This window comes from Amblyomma americanum, chromosome 5 (assembly GCF_052857255.1).
Source record: "Amblyomma americanum isolate KBUSLIRL-KWMA chromosome 5, ASM5285725v1, whole genome shotgun sequence".
Taxonomy (NCBI): Eukaryota; Metazoa; Arthropoda; class Arachnida; order Ixodida; family Ixodidae; genus Amblyomma; species Amblyomma americanum.
The window spans coordinates 182,560,367-182,582,058 of record NC_135501.1 but is presented as its reverse complement, the minus strand read 5'-3'; the positions used below and the strand labels follow the sequence as shown (position 1 = coordinate 182,582,058).

General features: G+C 50.2%; 1 protein-coding gene and 1 long non-coding RNA gene across 2 annotated transcripts in view; both read right to left on the bottom strand.

Annotated features, from left to right (window-relative positions):
• LOC144133120 (uncharacterized) overlaps positions 1-1,966 on the bottom strand; it is a 54,864-nt gene extending 52,898 nt beyond the window's left edge. The window contains 1 exon segment of the mRNA XM_077665981.1: positions 1,832-1,966. The gene's annotated coding sequence lies outside the window, so the exon portion shown is untranslated.
• A 13,802-nt stretch (positions 1,967-15,768) lies between these two features.
• On the bottom strand, positions 15,769-21,633 carry LOC144135388 (uncharacterized). The gene is made up of 3 exons (XR_013315491.1): positions 21,505-21,633; positions 20,124-20,202; positions 15,769-15,976 (listed from the first exon to the last, which is right to left on the bottom strand). It is a non-coding gene; the product is annotated as an uncharacterized LOC144135388 (long non-coding RNA).
• Positions 21,634-21,692: the final 59 nt, after the last annotated feature.

The window sequence follows — 21,692 nt, the reverse complement described above, 5'->3', positions numbered from 1 at the left end:
GAACCAGGTAGCTCACCGGCCCATGATGCTTTGAGCGCCCATGGTGGATGAGGTGCAGCGCCGCCAGCTTTCCCTCCAGTTAATAGTAAGAAACTATGGTCAGGATGCCTCTGCCGGCCGTTAGGACATTCCGGAAGGACATCCGGCACCACTTTTTTCATTGCAACATATTACGAATGCGTTTTTTGCCGTGCGCGTTTATAAGCAACTGGCTCGTTATCTGCATTTATTTTGTGTTCTGACGGCTGCTGAATGATTTGATGCAAAATCGACTCGAGAAACTGCGCTAATAGGACCACTGAGAACAGCTCCATACAATTTTTGTTCTATGCAAAAATTTCTTTGCCTTTTTCTGGCTATGTTCCCGCTTGACCTGCAGCAAAAGACGCAACAACAGGCGAGTCAATGGATTTAAATAAAACGCTGGAGGACTCCTATGCCGCGCTTATGAGCTGACGCCATAGCGTCCGCCGTTTGGTGCGTCATCTGATGCTGATGCGACTGTGTAGGTTATTTCACTAATCTTCTTTCTTTTCTGAACATTATGACACCTTTCAACGGATTTTTAATTTTTTAACTGTTTAAATTAATTGATTGATGACACGCTCTAAATTTCCTTAATTAGCATTATCAAGCATTGGCTTTTCATTCGAAGCATTTTGACACCACCGACGCCCCTTTTTCTCATTTTTAATTATTATTCGAATAATTACTCGATTATTACTCCAATTATTCGATTAATTACAATTGCTTCATTACCTCGTCATCACCTATCACACACGAATCAATCATCAATCACTAGAACCACAAATTAACATGACAAGATATTTTTATGCAGCCCCTGATTATTTCCGACCGAACGAGCTGTATACGCTCCCGCGTAAAATATTAACGGGATACCGTTAAGGCTCCCGTTCCGGAGAAGATCTGACGTAGTCGTAGGCTTTGCGATCGAAAAATCGGAGAAGCAACCTAGCTGGGCCACCTCGATCACGTGACCTTGTGACGTCATCAGAACCTGCCCACCGGATTGTGAGCAAACTGATCACCCTTGCAGGTGGCAGTTAAATTAATTAATGGTCAAGAGATAATGGTCGTGGCTTTTCGATAAAATTAAAAAAAAAACGCTATAGTGACCTAACCTATCCTATGGGTCGGAGGACGGGACTCGGCATGGGGAATTGCAGAACAGGCGTGAATTAACTGGTATCACTTAACGCCCACCTTTCATTTTCTATTTTAAGTACAGCTTGTGGAGCCCGTATAAATACAATGCCTTTATAAACGGCTTTGGGAGACACCAAATAGGCATCCAGTCTCATTGCCTTTTTTTCTTCCATTTAACGCCACTTTAAGCCCGACTAACAAACGAACGAGCCTAACGCCTAGACGATAGCCCCTTCCGTTACGAATCACACTGCAAAGCTATGCAAACCTATGGGGAAAAAGTAAAGACATTCAAAAGAGGCTGTGCAATTCTGTGCGACAATCAATTGAGAGATTACGCAACCAAAAAGCGGCATGTTTGCATTCGGCAGGAAAATCACCCCTGTCGAGGGATCGAAGAAGCCGAAAAACAGATGCACCGTTTGCAAAACGATGCAGCAGAACGGTGAACCACAAAAATAAACTCCGTAAGACTTCATTGCGAATCTAATCGCGAATTATGCTCGCGTTGCACGCTAGCAAAACAAGTAAGCGAGTAACAATGCAAGAAACGAATCACCGCGACGAAGTCCGCGGACTTCGCGGAAAACTACAACGAAGACAACCGTTGTGAACCAAATCAACAAACGCTGGCGTGCAGAAACCGTAGGTTCGAACGACTTACCGGGCCGCACTCAAGAGACGGTTCCGTCGGCCGCGCTGACGAAAGCCGTGGCACACGCGAAGCAGCGTACGATTTCAGTGCAGCCGGAACGCGCTAGACGAGTGAGCAGGCAGCGTCGCGCGTCGGCACACAAAATCGCGACTGAAACGCAGAACCTGGCGAAAGGCGCCCGAACGATTTCCTCCTCAAAAATCAGATTGGTGTCACGCCAGATATGAGGATGCGATAATCTACCGTTCACACGTTTTGATACCTGCGTGACTAATCAAAAATACAACGCCCGCCGCTCGCCAGCAGGCGAATCCGCCCCAGCACGCCTGCAGCGCCACTGTCGTCTGCACCGTCAGCGTCGTCTGCAATTGACGCCGAACCGTCTGTACTGTCTCCGGGCCGAGTTTGCCCACGCTATTGAATGGTGCGAAGCGCGATGCTGTCGCGTTCCTATGGCTTCCGCTAAGCTGTAGGCTAATTTAGGCTCAGGTATTTTTTTTAATCTATAAATTAATAAGCAATTCAGGGGACAAATTGCACAGCTTGCATCACCGTGGGCCTGGAATGGTAAAGCAGAACGATGGGTCTAAAGAAAATTAATATAAAAAAAACTGCTGCTTAGCACTCTGGGAAGGGAATAATAGTTCGTGATAGTCAGGGGAGTATTTGAACTGGTAAAAGAATGCACATCGGTACTGCGGCAGATTAAGAGCATGTCACGAATAGCGGCTGACCAGCAGATTAGGAACATATACCAAACAGCGGCTGACCAGTGCCTCTCAGGAGGGTAGTACTCTTGTCAGAGCTCATCTATGGGGCAAGAACTTGAAGGCTAACAAAAACTCTCGAATTTAGATTAAAGACAGCGCAGTAAACTATGAAAAAAAATGGCAGATGTAAGATTAAGGGGCAAGGAGATATCAGAGTTGGGCAGGGATCAAACGTGAGTAAATACATTCGAGTCGAAATCAAGAAGATATGGGCATGGGAAGTGCATGTTATGCGAAAGCAAGAAACCGACGGTCCCTTAAGGTAACGGAGTGGATTCCAAGAGAAGGCAAGTGTAGCAGGGGCCTGCAGAAGGTTAGGTGGGCGGATGAGATTAAGATGTTTGTGGGGAAAAGGGTGTCCGCAACTGCCACAGGACAGCGTTAATTGGTAGGATATGGACGAGGTCTTTCTCCTGCAGTGGGCGTTGTCAAGCTGATGGTGATGATGATGATGATGATGATTTGGCAAGCTCATTGTGCACAGCTATTCCTCTCGAGCCTGTTCTTAGAATTGCTTCAAAATGAGTACACCCATTCGTTGCTTCGTTCACTCATTTATTCATCCCAATCGAGCAAAAAATGCGTATTTGACTAAATTTGCGTTTACGAACAGTTGTAGACCTGAGTGCATTTACCCTGCAGCGGCGGAGAAGCTTGCACTTCGGATATAAATCTCCTTTATTGGTAGGAGCGGTTGAGGTCTCCGGCGGTAAAGCCCGGGATACATGGAGCGTTTTTTCCGACTATGTTCGCGCGGCAGAAAACGTCGCGGCGGCGCGACGCCCGGCCGGAGATACATGGAGCGAAACAGCGGCAGCCCGCCGCCGCGTATCTCTCAGCGCGAAAGCAATATGATCAACAAGTGGCAAATACCATTGAGCGAGGAGCTCTTTGAGAGCAGCGACGCTGACTCCTTATTCAGAATAACGAAATTGTTCATTTAGACACCACTGTACTGATTGCAGCACGCGTGCATAGATATCTACAAGGTTTTGCGCGCTCGAATGCATGCGGTCGCGTACCTTTCGATGCCCGCTCAGCCGTGGCTACCATCGGCTGCGGTTTTCTTCGGCACCTTCGCTTCAGGGAGGAAAAGCGGGCATTTCGATCCAAGATTCGGTCCTGTTCTCCAAAAAAAAGTGACATTTCATGTCTCGTGAAGCGTTTATTTTCACGATAACAACATTTTCGTGCAACAAACACAGCAGAGCTCGTCGGCTATGGCGGCCATGTTGGCGCGGCGGCGGCGGCCAAACCGGAAGAGCGGGCTTTCTGCGCTGCTATTGGCTTGCTCCGGCTGCCGCTTCCGGTCTCGCCGGACGCCGCGCGTCAATATCTGGCGGGGCCAGATCGGCGTCGGGCGAAAATCGCCCAAAAAACGCTCCATGTATCCCGGGCTTAAGTGAGTCGGTTTTTACGCCTTTACTTTCCTCATTACCAATTTTTTTTTCCTTTTTTGGAACTGCCATTTCTCCATGATCTGGTAAAAAACATATAAAAGAGGACTAGCCTTTAATTGGTCAGTTAGAGGCGTTTTGTTCATGGTGAAGGACATGGGGGTGTCATTAGGATAGCGGGATTCCGGTCAGCTGTAACTGTTCCGTATGTGCTGGCACGGCGTCTCGAAAAAAAAAAGATTGGTTACCGGAAAATTAAAGGCGCGGCAAGTCTCACTTCAAGGTGGACACTTCAAAAGCGCCGTGAGGCACAGAGGAAGGTGGGGGGAAAGAGGGAACAGGAAAACGAGCAGTAGTGGAGAGCTCCGAAATAATTGAGACCTCGTAAGGATCTGGGCACATGCACACGTATGCGCGCACATACGCACGCACGCACAAACACACAAAGAGAAATCTGCCGCTTCTTTTCGACCCGCCGCGGTGGCTCAGTGGTTAGGGCGCTCGACTACTGATCCGGAGTTCCCGGGTTCGAACCCGACCGCGGCGGCTGCGTTTTTATGGAGGAAAAACGCTAAGGCGCCCGTGTGCTGTGCGATGTCAGTGCACGTTAAAGATCCCCAGGTGGTCGAAATTATTCCGGAGCCCTCCACTACGGCACCTCTTCCTTCCTTTCTTCTTTCACTCCCTCATTTATCCCTTCCCTAACGGCGCGGTTCAGGTGTCCAACGATATGTGAGACAGATACTGCGCCATTTCCTTGCCCCAAAAACCAATTTATTATTCTTTTCATTCATCCTAAACTCCTCGTTCTCTTCCGCTACGAACCCCCCCCCCCCCCCCCCCAAGACCCCCCTCTCCTTTCTGATGTCAGTGCAGACGTTGCGGTGGCTCCGTGGTTAGGCGCTCGGCAACTGAGCCGGAGTGCCCGAGTTCGAATCAGACCGTGGAGGCTGCGTTTCGATGCTGGAAGCGAAACGCAAAAGCCGCCCGTATGCTATGCGATGTCAGTGCACGTTAAAAGTCCCCAGGTGGTCGAAATTTATCCGGAGCCCTCCACTACGGCACCTCTTTCTTCCTTTCTTCTTTCAGTCCCTCCTTTATCCCTTCCCTTATGGCGCGGTTCAGGTGTCCAAAGATGTATCAGACAGATACTGCGCCATTTCCTTTCCCCAAAAACCAATTATTATTATTACTCCACTACGGCACCTCTTTCTTCCTGTCTTGTTTCACTTCCTTCTTCATCTCTTCACTCGCGGCGTGATTGAGGTGGCCACCCAGAAGTGAGACAGTTGCTGCGCCATTTGTTTTTTCCTAAAAACTAATTTTCATCTTTCCGCCCTGCCTGTGGCGCTCGATTCGACCGCATATCTAAAACATAACTGGCGGTCTATTTCTGAAGGATGTTTTGGATCAAAATACTAGCTTAACAAAGGGGTGGCAAATGTGAAGCGCACATGTTTCATTTCATAAATATTATTCTCTTCTGCATGGAAATTATCTGCATTAAAGTATATTCTCAGCTAGCTTGTGTACTTGAGCATGTTCTAGAGGATATAAGCGTCTCAGTCCCTGAAGTAACTGGTAACTGTGGGCGGTGCAGTCGCGGTAGAGATGGTTACGGTGAGTGGTCCGTGACAATCAAGGCTATACGTGTGTGGAAATGTAGGGGTGTTAGTAGCTTCGTAAAACACGTGGTCAGGGGCCAGATTACGCAACTGTGACAAATTCTGTCAAGTTGCTGGCAGTGACGTCAAAATGATGAAACGATGAGACGGCACCACATGACGCAACGAGGAATCAGCCAATTACAGCAGGGCGGCGCCTCGAGACCATTCGAGAGGCCGTCTGCTAAACTCTTTGTAAACGGAAATAAGAAATAGGCAACGATGAAAATAACTAATATTTTATTTTGCCAAGATGTTGTGTTTAAAGTTCGAAAATATTAAGTAAAACGAAAAGCGTTCGAAGTTGTGCTATTTAATTGACTGGAGGGTAACTTTCGGTGCCGCGGGGGTGTGCTGACGGCAGTAAAAAGGCCTCTTTGCACGAAAGCACCTGTTTCACGCCGTGTTATTGTTTTTTGCGCGGCATCTGGAATCGAGCTACTGTGCGGTTGACCTAAGTGCGAAGAAAAATTTGAACGAATGCAGAGAAGGCTAAGTGAATACCGAGCGAACTTGCAAGAAGCACTTGGTACGAAATTGACGAAGACAACTTGTTGAAGTCTGTGTTATTCGGCTCTTTCGATCGATGACAAAAATGCAAAAAGGTGAAGTGTTACAGTATGTGACGAGTGGTTGTTTGTTTCTTTCCCCTTGGGAAACAGAAGACGACCACGAAGTGCCATTAAATGCTTTCCCAGCATAAGTGTGTCTTATTTATGAGTAGCTGTGTGTCACAGAGGTGACGACAGAACCCACCCCTTCTGCGCACTAACTTTACAAATTGCCTCCAACACCCGCTGTACTCATTTGCCCACCGCCGGTTGTGCGATGCAAATGTACGCTTTATTACCAACGGCAGCTTGAAAGCCGCCGGTAGCAAAGAACCGCAGTGCACATAGCACCTGCCGCTGCACGCAAATCTCCCAGTTCATCGGCGAGTTCGTCGCAAAGCCACTCCACAGTCTGCTTCTCCAGTCGAAAAAGGTGTCGAAACAGCTCGTCCGTCAAGTCAAACTCGTCTTCGAGCGCCCTCCTTCGCCGTTGCTCGCGCCAGCACAGCAGCCTCAGTCATATCGCCGCGTACACCGCCGCCATTTTCTGTCACAAACGCAACGGTCAAGTTGACGGCCTCGAAAATGTCACAAAAAACTGTCAATTAGTGGCTGCATAATTAGGTGTGCAACGTCATCACTTCTGCCACATCCGGGACGTAATCTGCAGCCACCCATGGCACAAAAAGCAAAATGGTCGCCGGCCACGACCGACCAATAGGAGCGAGGCTTATTGACACCTTTTTGACAAGTTTTTTGACAATTTTCCTAATTGACAGTTGCGTAATCTGGCCCCAGATGTATGTCTAGTGAGGGCGCTCGAGCAATATAAGCAAAAATTTGCAGTCTGCCTCTCGTCACCGAGTGTATCGATTCCATTGCAAACATCTTTATTGTTCTTAGAATCTTGGCTGAAGAGGCCGCCTGAACACAAGACCTCCCGGGGCCAGCATCTAATGCGGTGCTTCCTGCATACCCGGCCTTGTGCCGAGAGGGTTGGGGGAACACAATTTATGTCGGAAATTAAATTTCTTTCCTTGCGCTGGAGGACGTGCGTGCGGTCATCCAGGACCATCTCCGAAAGCAGCACCCCGACCCCCGCATCGCAGGAGGTGAGCGCATCGACAGCATCACCGGCTGTCGCGCACTTACGCGGTCACAACGAGCAATGATCCTCCGCGCGCGCATTGGCTGCGTGTGGCCCGGGGAACGACGGCAGCGTCACGGAATCGCGACGAGTGATGTGTGTGACGGATGCGGTGCAGTGGAAACACTTGAGCACCTGCTCCTTCACTGTGCAGCGTTCGCCGATGCTTGTCGCAATATGCTTGCGGCCTATAGGGCGCTGAGTATACTACCAGACTCCCTTCAAGACACTAGTGTGTCCGCAGGGCAGTGCGCGCACCCTTTAGCGAACCTCGGTGAGCCTCTGTGCATTCTTCGAAAAGACGGGCTTGACGTCCCGTCTGTTCTCCGCCAGGTAGTTACACGCAGTGACCGAACGCTCCGCGAGTTCTACCTTGGACGATTAACAACTGGGCGCCCCACTCCAATTGTAGTCAACATAGTGCTGTGCGCGTGAGTTTTTACTGCTCCATCATGAACTAAACACGCGCACAACCTGGACACATTTGTTATCGTGTAAATAGTTTGTGTATATTATCTCTCCCCCTATCCCTTTTCCTGTTCCCTCACCTCTTTCATTTCATTACTCCATTCTGTCTGCTATCCTTTATTTGCGCTGCCCCAGCTCAGGTGCTTCAGTATCGATGACAGATGCCGGGGTTAGCAGAAATCTTTTCGTTCCCTTTTCTTCGGACCGGACGGGGTGACATACCAAATGCTGCGAAACCTGGATGCGCAGCAACGACAGATCCTCCTGCAGCAGATCAACCTGGTGTGGGAACGCGGGGAGCTTCCGGAGGATTGGCGAACCGCGGTCGTTTGTCCCATCCGAAAGGCAGGGCGCCCACCTACGGAGCTGAGCGGATACCGGCCAGTGGCATTAACATCGGCGGCCGGTAAGCTCATGGAGCATATGGCGTTGCAGCGTCTGAACGAGCGGGCTGCGGAGGCTGATTTGTTTGACGAGCGGCAGACGGGTTTCCGTGGGATGCGGTGCACGGCTGATTCTATATCGGACGTTGTTACAGCGCTGGAGCATGCCAGGGCAACAGGCCAGGTTGCGCTGCTGCTGCTGCTGGACGTATCGGGCGCTTTTGACAACGTTCACCGCGCACCAATTCTCGCGGTGCTTGAGGGGGCCGGTGTGAGCGGGCGCCTTTTGCGATACGTTCATGGCTTCCTGAGCGGGCGCACCATGCGCGTACGAGTAGGGGGTAAGCTCTCCAAGCCTCGCCCGGTCGACATGGGCGTGCCGCAGGGCTCTGTCCTATCACCATTTCTGTTTATTGTGGCCATGTCGGTGGTGCCGGCCTCCCTCCCCACGAGCGGGCGACACCATGTGTACATGTCCATATATGCAGACGACATAGCTCTGTGGTGCCGGGGACCACCGGGCGAGGCGTTCCGCGTGCGGTGGTGCCTTCAGGGAGCCCTGACCGCAATCGATGCCAGATTGCGCGGCCTTGGTCTGCCGCTGAGCGCGGACAAATCGGTGGCCATGGCCTGCGTTTCGCGCTCGCGCGCGCACCTTGCGCCACTGTCACTGGACGGGACTTCGATTCCTTGGCGTAAATCGGTGCGGTACCTTGGCCTGGACATCGACTGGCGCCTTTCCTTCCACCCCGCGGCGACCAAGGCCTGTCTGCAGATGAAGAGGATCACCGCCGCCGTGCACAAGCTCACCGCTCGAGGCCAGGGCATCTCCCAGCAAGCCGCGCTGCGTCTATACAATGCCGCAGCTTTGGGGGCGGTGCTCTATGCGCTGCCGCTCGTCACGGTGCGCAAGCCGTGCTGGAAGAAGCTCGAGCTTCAGCACCGCAAGTCCCTGCGCGTGTGCCTAGGCCTGCCCAAAAACTCGCAGTGCGCCGCAACGTTGGCCGAGGCAGGAGCGTGGCCCCTTGAGCTCCAAGCAGCGCGCAGGGCACTGAATCACATCGACCGGCTTCACCGCGCACCGGACCGCGGCTCCCTGCTGCAGCGTATGCGCTCGCACCCGCGCTCACGAATGGGCGCGGCGCTGCTCGAGTATGAGCAATTGACCCAAGGCCCACCCCCCTACGGCTCCTGCGCGCCCTGGCCTGCTGCCTCGGAGGTACAGCGAGAGATCGTCGTCATCGCGGGAAAGCGGAGCACACCCCTCTGCGCTGTGCAGCAGCTGGCCAGAGCCGTCATACACGAGGAGCTCCAGGACCATCTCCTCGTGTACACCGACGGCTCAGTGGCCCGCGACAGCTGCTCCCTTGCTGCGGCGGCCACCATCCCCGCCCTGCGACTGCACAGCCAGCAACACGCAACCTTCCTGGGCTCCTCCACCACGGCGGAGTTGATGGGGATCCGGCTCGGGCTGGACCTGCTGCTCACCCTCGGCCCTCCGCCGCCCAGGAGTGCTCTGCTGTGCGACTCCCGCGCCGCCCTCAGCCGCCTGCAATCTAACGGCCGCGGTACCCCACTAGTGCGGGAAATTCGCTAGCGCAACGAGCGCCTCGCGCAGAGAGGTTGTGCCGTGCGTGCACAGTGGGTGCCCGGTCACTGCGGCATCGCCGGCAACGAAGAAGCTGACGACCTCGCGACCGCTGCACACCAACTACCTGCCAGCGATCTGCCCCTTGCGCTGGAGGACGTGCGTGCGGCCATTCACGACCATCTCCGAAAGAAGCACCCCGACCCACGCATCCCGGGAGGTGAGCGCATCGACAGTGTCACCGGCTGTCGCGCACTTACGCGGTCGCAACGTGCAATGATCCTCCGCGCGCGCATTGGCTGCGTGTGGCCCGGGGAACGACGGGTGCGGCACGGAATCGCGATGAGTGATGTGTGTGACGGATGCGGTGCAGTGGAAACATTAGAACATCTGCTCCTTCGCTGCTCCGCGTTCGCCGATGCTCGTCGCGATATGCTCGCGGCCTATAGGGCGCAGGGCATACTACCAGACTCCATCAAGACGCTATTGTGGCCGCAGGGCAGTGCGCGCACTCGTGAGCGAACTTTGGTGAGCCTCTGTGCATTCCTCGAACACACGGGCTTGACGTCCCGTCTGTTCTCCGTCAGGTAGTTACACGCAGTGACCGAACGCTCCGCGAGTTCTACCTTGAACGATTAATAACTGGACGCCCCACTTCAGTTGTAACCTACACAGTGCTGTGCGCGTGTGTGATTTAATTCCTCTAAACTGAACTAATCACGCGCACAACCTGGACACATTACTTATTGTGTAAATAGTTTGTACATATTACTTCTCCCCCTGTCCTCTATTCCTGTCCCCTCACCTCTTTCATTTCATTTCTCCATTCTGCCTGCTGTCCTTTATTTCCGCTGCCCCAGCTCAGGTGCTTCAGTATCGATGGCAGATGCCGGGGCTAGCAAAAATCTTTTCCTTCCTTTTTACTATTATTTTTAATAAAACCACTACCACCACCACCCTTTTCTCGTCATGGGTCCCATGAACAACTTGTCGCGGAAATCCGAGAGCTCCACCACACAGCCATCAACAAAGGGCACGATATCGTTTACCAATGGCTGCCAGGACACAGCGGCATCGCAGGCAACCACCGCGCGGACGAGGCCGCGCGAACTGCTCACCATGCGGGCGATTGTGTGTCCATCTCCATCTCGAGAGCCGACGCAGCGGGTAGGATTAGACCACTGCCGCGGGACATCACGCTTGCCACGTGGAATTCACGCTAATTCTCGCATTTCTGTTTAAAAACCTTGGACCCAGACCTGAAGCTTCGGCTTCCATCCAGCCTACCACGACGTGAACCAACTTTATTGTGTCGCCTGTGGCTTGGTGTAGCTTTCACCAAGCATTGCTCCTTCTTAATAGGTATGGCTGACAGTCCTGCATGTGCCATCTGCGGGTGTGATGAGACAATAGCCCACATTCTTTGTGAGTGTCCTGCCTACAGCGCCGAAAGACAGTCTCTCTGCCGTGCACTGGAGCATCTAGACCTGCGCCCTCTGACGGATACGGAGATTCTCGGCCATTGGCCGCGGCGGTAGTCGGCGGTGAAGGCCTCCAAGGCACTGCTCCACTTTTTGAGGACTTCTGGCCTGCACGATAGGCTGTGACTGTACCGAACGCTGTGACTTTGCATAGTGACTTTTATTTCCTGAAACTGTGTTTTCTCCTTCCTCTTTTTCTCCCTCCCCCCCCCCCCCCCGTGCAGGGTAGCAAACCGGCTATTCGTCTGGTTAACCTCCCTGCCTTTCCTCCTCCTCCTCCTTTTCCTTCCTTTTTATTATTTTAATAAAAACCACTTACTATTTCTTCCTCCTCCTCCTCTTCTTAGAGCAAGTGGGTCGGCCGCCTAGTGCGGCAGTCTATTCGTCACCGCTGCCGCGTTTCCCCCCCCCCCCCCCCAGCCAGTGTTGGTGGTCAGGATCATGTATGAGCAGAATGACCTCTCATTGCTCCTCCAAGGTGTTCGGAATGGGGTCAACTATAGCAATGGTTTGACGTGTGTTGTAACCTTGCTAGTGTTGCGTATCTGGTTATTAATGCGAAAACATTAGACGGCAGTGTTGACACCGGAAGTGTCCGCAAAATGTGTCGCCGGAAGTTGGTCCCCTGTGACGTCACTCGTGTCCTCGATAGTGATAGTTGGTGATAGCGTGATGATGATAATGACGATGATAGCAAGCAATAGTGATAATTGGTGATATCGATGATGGGGATGATAGTGATGATGATAGCAATAGTGATAGTCGGTGATAGCAATTATGATGATAGTAATGGTATAGATAGCAAAAAAGGTTGTGGGTTCGAGTCCCGTGAAGGTCGTGGGTTCCAGTCCTGAAAAGGTATGTTTGAGTCCCACTGAAGTCGTGGGTTTGAGTCCCGCAAAGGTAGCGGGTTCGATCCCCGTGACGTTCGTGGGAAATGAGAAAGGGAGGGAGGAAGAGAGGAAAGGGAAATGCTATCGCATTTCCGCTCTTAAGCACACTTAAGTGCAATCCCGTAATTTTTCTAATCGTAATTTTTCTAATCTCTTCCTACTTATTATGGTATTTATGTGGCGTTGCGTACACTTGCCTGGCTGTGCCGTGTGGCACTAGATAGTCCGCATACGTTGTTGAAGCTACTAAGTCATAGCACGGTGCACAGCCATCGGGAGGGAGACATCCGGTATAGAAGAGCTCGGGCATGCCTGTGAGCCGCTTCGTTTCCTCATCGTGGTTCCAAGTGACCTGGGACCAGATGATTGAGGCCAGGCTGGGCAGATGCTTAGTAAGCAATGACAACGCTATCTTTTTAATCAACATCTCATGAAGGTTGCGGCAGGCGTTCTGCGAGTCCGTGAGGATAGGATAGGAAAACTTTTAATGTCCAACAGAAAGAGGGTAGCCAGAGGGCTACCCGCCTAGATGACGGCCGAAAGGTCTTGACTCTAGGCGGCGGCTTCGGCCAGTCGTGAGGAAAACGGCTTTGTGATTCGAAGTTATATCTAAGGAAATAGCTGCCTCTTCTGCGTGAGTGAGGCAAGACGCTTTCATCGAGGCGCAGTTGACTAGAGATCCTGAAGGGGTTGAGACCACGATGGTCATCACTCCCTTATTTGGTCCTGCTGCGTCCACATATAGAGTGTAGGGGTTCCTCGTCCCTTGCCTTCTGCAGGGCCACTACTCTTGCTTTTCTTCTTTCAAAGTTATACGAATGATGCATATTCCTTGGAATCGTGTGCACGTTGATGCGTCTCCTGACATCACGTGGTATCTCCTCCCTCTAGTCGACCTTATAGGGCAGACTAATGTGGACTTTCTCGAGCAGGTCTCTGCCCGACTTTGTAAGGGCGGGCGAGCCTATGGAGTTGCGAGAGCCGTTGTGCTTCCCACACCTCTTTGAGGGTATTATGCGCTTTTAGAGCCGTGAGCTTTGCCGTAGACGTGGAGTCTACGGGTTCGATGGGGGTGCGTTCTGTGGGGTTATGGGCCAGCTGCTGGCGAATCACCGCTCTCATTTCCGGGAATGCCCTCGTGCCCTGGCCTTCTTTGATGGAGCGCGCTGGACGGCGGTGAGCAGCGCATTTCGGTGCCCTTCGCCGCTTTTGTTGCTTTACGTGGCAGCGTGCTGAGCGTTTCTCTTTGATTTCGCTACCTGAAGCACCTTAGCACCTTAGAGACATGGGACAGGCCTTTGCCCTGCAGTGGGCGTGGTCAGGTTGATGATGATAATAATGATGATGGTGATGCTCTTCTTCAACCTTAGCGACGCGATCGCTTCCTCCATGGCTGCCTTCTCACCTTCGTGTGCGACTGCATAAGGAGAGGGAAGGCGCGGTAACCGTCACGCGAAGCCCTCCATACTCCCTCAGACGGTGGTTTCACGGCCACAGTTAGGGGGTGGTGGTAGTGGTTTTATTAAAAATATGAGTAAACAGGAAGTAAAATATTTTTGCTAGCCCCGGCATCTGCCATCGATACTGAAGCACCTGAGCTGGGGCAGCGGAAATAAAGGACAGCAGGCAGAATGGAGAAATGAAATGAAAGAGGTGAGAGGACAGGAAGAGAGGATAGGGGGAGAAGTAATATGTACTGGCTTTTCCACACGATAGGTTTCCTGGATACATGAACGGAACGATGTATCGAGGCACCCTACCACCCGAAAGATAGACGACACGCTCGATGCCAAGCACATGAGGTAAATGCTACACAAGCACCGCTGCCGTTATCGTTGTTTGGGCGCATGCACGCGTTGTACAGACCGGTAGAACACGAAGCGGCATCAGTGGGAACTGCGCTTAAAAGGGACACAAAAATTTGTTGTATTTTGGGACCGGCTGTGTCGTAATTTATAATGTTATATATTATTAGCAGCTGTTGAAGCACTTACCAGAAGTGACACCACTTCCTTTCTGGTAAAATCGCTACCCTCTAGCCAATGTGAAGGCTTCGGTCTGGTGACGTAACTTTCCTTGGGCCAGTGAGCGGATTTTATGACCGACGACGCATTTTGGTCCGATGGGGTTTATAATGCTATCGCCTAAGTTTGTCTCAATAGACTGATCGCCACCCTGTTATGAAAACGAGAAATGAACTTTTATAAGGTATCATGGAAAAACATCGGAAGTGGAGGATGGCCCTACCTACCGCGTATTTACCCCATTTATATGAATGCCCATACTCCAAAAGCACGTGCGTGAATGGTACGTCTCTAAGTATTTTTTTTTCCTTTGGATGCATGCATACGTTGATACTTTAGTTCTGACGCGGCAGCAAATATAAATTCATTTCTTGGGCATGTTTCTCTTTCACGCCATAGAGAGAATGGAATGAGAAAGAAATTTCATGAACAGAGATAGCCTGCGTTACTCTGCGTTGGGGGAGTCTGGGGCACATAAAGGCGATTACAGGACGGTGTAGAAAACAGTTGAAGAGAAATTCCAGTAAAATAAAATGTGCTTTCATAGAATTGGTTTAATATACATCATAGGGGGATATACAAGGTTTATAAGTCAGTGCCTGTTTGAGCACAATTACAAGCACACATACACACAACCGTGTCAACGACGAAATTCGTTCACTTAGCTACTTCAAATGGACGGCCGACTTAAAGGGATGCCAAAGCCAAACTAAAGCTGGTTTGTAATCGGCATATTTGCGCGGTCTAATTAATGACCGAAGCTGCTTCAACCCAGAACGGATGTTTGTGTAAGTTCAGATGAATCAACTGGTAAGCAAGTTGGCTCACGACTATAGTCAGACACAAGTCACGAAAAAACGGCCTTTTTCCCTTCAAAGGGTACACTTCCATCCAATGGCGTCGACCGATTCTCGTGGACCTGCTAGCGTTACAATGCAGGGAGTTGCAGAAGAAAAGGGATAATCCCCTCACTTCATTGTCAAACAACTCTTTGCATTCTCGGGACCCGCCGCAGTGGCTCAGTGGTTAGGGCGCTCGACTACTGATCCGGAGTTCCCACGTTCGAACCCGACCGCGGCGGCTGCGTTTTTATGGAGGAAAAACGCTAAGGCGCCCGTGTACTGTGCGATGTCAGTGCACGTTAAAGATCCCCAGGTGGTAAAAATTATTGCGGAGCCCTCCACTACGGCACATCTCTCTTCCTTTCTTCTTTCACTCCCTCCTTTACCCTTCCCTTACGGCGCGGTTCAGGTGTCCAACGATATATGAGACAGATACTGCGCCATTTCCTTTCCCCCCCAAAACCAATTATTATTATTATTATTATTCAAATGGTACACTTCCATCCAATGGCGTCGACCGACTCTCGTGGTGGACTTGCTAGCGTTACAATGCAGGGAGTGACAGATGAAAGGGGATAGTCCCCTCACTTCGTTGTCAAACAACTCCCTGCATTCTCGCGCTGCTCAAGCGTTGTTAACTTACTCAGAACTGACTGAGCACTCCAAATTTCTCAGCAATAAATATGTCTTTGCTGGCGAGTATTCGGCAACAGAGGTTCGTAAAGACACAAAAACGCAATTTCACTGAGAGCAAATATTCGACTGAGTAAATCTTTCATGCCTTCGGCTCGCATAGGCAGTTTACAATTAAAACCGCAGGGTCCAAGATGGCTTCTGAGGATGGCCCCCAGGTTCTTAATGCACAAGGCAAATGAAACGTTATTTCCTGGAACAAATCCTTCATCCCGATGCGGTGTTATTGGAGGTCACGCAGCAGATCTGCCACCTGCGAGAGCGGAGAGATGAAGGGGTGTCACAGACACAGGTGTCTGTCGGCAAACAACAAAATCAGGCTGTCATGAAGTGCACTAATATTTTATTTGTTTCATTTAGCACGTCCTGCAGATCACAACAGGGCCCAAGCAGGACGGGCACATTTTAGTAAAAGTGAAAAAGCAAAAATGCACAAGACAATCAGAAAACAAGTGTGAGAGATAAAGAATTACTAGTGATACTTAACTATAATGCAAAGCTGCAAGGTGGTTCCAATTAAATATGGCGCTTCGAGAAGGACAAACCATTGCTTAAAAAGTTATAAGCACCTTCCTAATGAACGGCGAGCAAATTGATGTCATAAATATTATCCAGCCGACTTAGCAAGAGCATGAACATCTATCGTAATTAGGCTAGTCGTCTAAAGGCAACTTGGCAGGTCATCAAAAGCAAGCAAGCTCCCGTGCGTTTTAGCCAACCTTCTGTCATTTCTTTCTTATTTCCCGCAATCTCTGCTTGCTAACAATTGTAGGGCATGTTAATGGATGGGAGCAGCGCAAAAGCGGCCATGAATAGTGATAAAGAAGGGGGTGGGGAGGGGGAACCCGTAGCAAAATTGCGACACTAACGTTGGCGGCTGCGTTTTTATGGAGGAAAAACGCTAAGGCGCCCATATGCTGTGCGATGTCAGTGCACGTTAAAGATCCCCGGGTGGTCGAAATTATTCCGGAGCCCTCCACTACGGCACCTCTTTCTTACTTTCTTCTTTCACTCCCTCCTTTACCCCTTCCCTAACGGAGCTGTTCAGGTGTCCAACGATATATGAGACAGATACTGCGCCATTTCCTTTCCCAAAAAACCAATTATTATAACGTTATTTACGGCGCAGCTGTTGCGGGTGTTTTTTTACGATTCAGTAACGTTTTGTTGTCATTTGTGTTTTTATGCAAATTGATCAGTATAATTACAGCGACTTCCTGCCACTTCGGGAAGCGAGAAGTTCTGTATTGAATAAAATGGTTGTCAGCAGCATCATCAACGTCACAGCTGAAACTTGGCTACATCGACGCTTCGCCTCTGCGAAGGCGGCGCGTTTACAATTATGATGAAAATGAAAATTGGTTTTGGGGGAAAGGAAATAGTGCAGTATCTGTCTCACATATGAGCGGACACCTGAACAGCGCCGTATGGGAAGGGATAAAGGAGGGAGTGAAAGAAGAAAGGGAGAGGGAGGTGCCGTAGTGGAGGGCTCCGGAATAATTTCGGCCACCTGGGGATCTTTAACGTGCACTGACTGCGCACAGCACACGGGAGCCTTAGCGTTTTGCCTCCATAAAAACGCAGCCGCCGGGGTCGGGTTCGAACCCGGGTACTCCGGATCACTAGCAGAGCGCGCTAACCACTGAGCCACCGCGGCGGGTTATCATCGCTGAGCAGAACAGCCTCCCACTGCTCCCCTGAGGGGTTTGGAATGGGGTCAACTATGTGTCTCCGGAGGGCTCCATAATAATTTCGGCCATCTCGGGATCTTTAACGTGCACTGTATATGCAAATTCCTTTCGTCTCCGCGTCTTCTATGCAATAGCGCAAACTGCTCGTCCGGTAGGAAAGCCGTCGCCGTGACCTATAGGATTGAGAGGAAGGCCTTGTGTGATAATCTCGGATAACAATTCATTGTGCTGTCATGAACAGATTGTAGGATCAATGCGCGCTGACGCTGGCACGAATGCTTGAAAACTGCAGGGTCATAAATCGCCAATCCATCCATCAGTCTTATGCGCGTTCCTTAATATGGCTTAGAAGCACCAGAGCGTACGCGCGTCTAACCTTTAAACTGTCCCTTTCGCTTGCTTCTTCATTGTATATACGTATATTCATGCATATCACTGCTATGTTCATTGTGCAATGTGTACACAATCATCATGACCCATTTTGTGATGTACTTGGGTGATGTGTACTCTGTCTTGCGTCTCGTTAACGCTCGTTCTAATGTCAATGCAATTGTAATGTCAAATAAACTTCTAATAATAATAATAATAATAATAATAATAATAATAATAATAATAATAATAATAATAATAATAATAATAATAATAATAATTAATAATAATAATAATAATAATAATAATTAATAATAATAATAATTAATAATAATAATGATAATAATAACAACAACCTGAAACGCGCCGTAAGGGCAGGGATAAAGGAGGGAATGAAAGAAGAAAGGAAGAGAGAGGTGCCGTAGTGGAGGGCTCCGGAATAATTTCGACCACCTAGGGATCTTTAACGTGCACTGACATCACACAGCACACGGGCGCCTTAGCGTTTCGCCTCCATCGAAACGCAGCCGCCGCGGTCGGGATCGAACCCGGGAACTCCGGATCAGTAGCCGAGCGCCCTAACCACTGAGCCACCACGGCGGGTTACAGTTCTGATGACGATGATGAATCTGATCAATGGAACATGGACAGCTTAACTAAAGAGTACCATAGCAAAAATTGCTCCTGGTTGAAGTCAAATTTTCCGGGCATTTTTTTTCCATAGTAGCCGAGCATCAGGCCAGATGAAAGCTTGGTACGCACAGAAAAACCGGTACGTAACAAGCGGCACTGGGAATCGAAACCTGCACCTCCCTAATGCCAGCCACAAGTTGAAACTACCGGGGCAACGCTGCTGTTATATCGTATGGCGCAGTACGGTGCAGTACGTACAGTTAAACGTCCCTAAGAAGCACCTGGACTATGAGAGACATTGTATGACCGACCGGCGAATAATTTTGACCAACTGGACTATAACGTACACTGATATCGCACAACACACGGACATTTTTTGGCACGAAATGTTTTTAGGGCTCATTCTCGACAAATTCGGGCGAACACCATCCGAAACTGAAGAACATGCGTCTTTATTGCGGAAAAACGCTAAGGCGCCGGTGTGCTGTGCGATGTCGGTGCACGTTAAAGATCCCCAGGTGGTCGAAATTATTCCGGAGCCCTCCACTACGGCACCTCTTTTTCCTTTCTTCTTTCACTCCCTCCTTTATCCCTTCCTTTACGGCGCGGTTCAGGTGTCCAACGATATATGAGACAGATACTGCGCCATTTCTTTTCCCCAAAAAAAACCAATTATTAAGGACATGAAGATGAACCTAAAGCCGAAAATGAATAACTGCTTGTTGCCGAACTTATCCGAATCATTTCGAACATTTTGGTGCAAACGGGAGGCAGCGGAAGTAAACATCCTCCAATCGGGGTTCGAACCAGCGCTGGTGAAAACCTACCAACTTCGTTTTCTGACGCATTAGACCAGCTCGTTGAAAACCGTCCTCTTACTTATCTTTCTGAGCAGCCAAGTCAAGTCCACGGCAAGACTAAAGATTTTCTAAAAGCCCCTGTGATGGAACAGTGGCCTCCTGAATGATTTTTCAAACCTCACCACGCTGTCTTCCATTCATGCTACCTCACAGTACGCTTGCATTTGCTCTGCGTTGACATTTCCCCCTCTAATAAAGCGCTGGCTGTCCTACATATTACGCGTCCCACTCAAAACCACCTCTCATTTTCTACTAGAGCAGCATCACTTTGCGACGTGCCATGTGATGGTGCTCTAGCAGAAATTGATAGGTGGTTTCGAGTGGGACACGTAATATGTGGGATATCCAGTGTTTTATCGCGGCGGCAGCGTTTCGACAGAGGCGAAACGCACAGGCTCGCGTGCTGTGCGATGTCAGTGCACGTTAAAGATCCCCAGGTGGTCGAAATTATTCCGGAGCCCTCCACTACGGCACCTCTTTCTTCCTTTCTTCTTTAAGTGCCTCCTTTATCTCTTCCCTTATTGCGCGGTTGAGGTGTCCGCCAGGATGTGAGGCAGAAACTGTGTCATTTCCTTACCCCAAAAACAAATTTTCATTTTCATCCTCTCATCTTTCTTGCGTTCCTTCGGCGAGCTAATTAACCTAAGCCTGCAGAGCCTCGTGCGGATGTTTCAGACTGTGTTAGCTAGCGTAAATTCCAACCGTCCTTACGAAAAGCGTGCTGGACACCAGGAGGGTGCCAATATGGCGGCGTGCTGGAGTGGTCTGTTTCTAAGTCAGCTTCCCCGGCCGCCCCCTTCTTACCCCCGTGCCTCGCAATAGAAACCACGGTAAGCATGTGACTTACTTGATATCCTCGGGAAGATGGCTGACGTCCAAGCCTGAGTCTGCCACCACCAGCAGACTTAGAGTTTTAAGGCATGGCTCTGCAAAGCCAAAACAAGAACACCCACACACGCAATCAAGTTGAAAGCAGGTGGACTTCAGCAAAACTGAGAAAGAGGCGCAAAATCGTGTTCTTCACAATTTCTCAGGATAAAGGAAAAAAGGGTGTTACTCAACATCTTTTTCTGAATACTAAGAAGACAGGCAGGATATGGTGATTGCAAATTGATGACGTCGGCACGCACCCTGTCAAAAGGAGCGTTGGGGTGCTGTTTCCCACTGCGGGGCATATGCGAAAATTAGGGGGGGGGGGGGGGGCACTTAAACTCCACCTTAAGAGCATGACGCGATAGCGTCGATAGGCTAATGCCCATATATGCAAACTGGTCATTCTCTAGTTAGCATTCATAGACCGGTGGGAGTCCTCATACCACTCCTGGCGCAGTGCTTAAACGATATGCGTTAACATCGATTAGGTGTTCGAGTTTCGCACCCCATTTGGTCTTCACGGAGCCGCACAGTCGCCATGATCGATGTGTCAGGCTCCGGCTGAATGCTCCCCTGCAGACCACATCCTTGTTAATCTCGCTCATGTACGCACCCACCATTGAGTTCTTTAAGCACTCTGCCTCACTCGCGTTTCATCCACCGTTTCGACCTTCTGTCCCTAGATGGAGCTAATTATCCCGTAACTCAACCTAACGGGAAAACTGTTCTCTTCCCACACGCACAACGCTAGGCCATGGCACCCGTTCGTTCCCGGAATATGGGTACGGCGAGGACAAGAACCGTCAAGGCGGGCCGCGGCAGGTACTTACATACCCCACAATTCTGAACAAAACCATTTTTGAACGGGAAGAGTTTATGAATGCAATATATTAATGTATTGTAGGATTTAACTTTAACGGTCAGTATATCCTCAAATCTCCCGTCAGCAGGCTAAACGCCGTCAGAGATCGCCGTCAGAGGCGAAACGCATAGGCTCGTGTGCTGTGCGATGTCAGTGCACGTTAAAGATCCCCAGGTGGTCGAAATTACTCCGGAGCCCTCCCCTGCGGTACCTCTTTCTTCCTTTCTTCTTTCACCCCCTCCTTTATCCCTTCCCTTACGGTGCGGTTCAGGTGTCCAACGATACATGAGACAGATACTGCGCCATTTCCTTTCCCCAAAAACCAATTATTATTATTATTATTAAAATCAACTAAGCCCGATATACTCAGGCGTCCCCTCACGTATCCTCCTGTGTCGCCCGCGGTGCGTCCATTAAGGCTTTACCACCTCTACCATTCAATCTGTTCATTTTCGTATTGAGGCAGGAGTAGTATGTGCGCTGTGATGCTCACCAAAGTGAAGTATATGCATGTCCGGGTAGTCTCTCAGGGGCTGGCTAGTGCTGCATTCCCGAGCACTTTCCGGGGCGTTGTCCGGCCTGCACCGACGGAAGGTTATCTTGAGTGATTACGAAGCCTGCGGAAATGTTAACCTCACAACGAACTAAAAAGATGCAGCTGGCGGTTGGTTGAACATACTA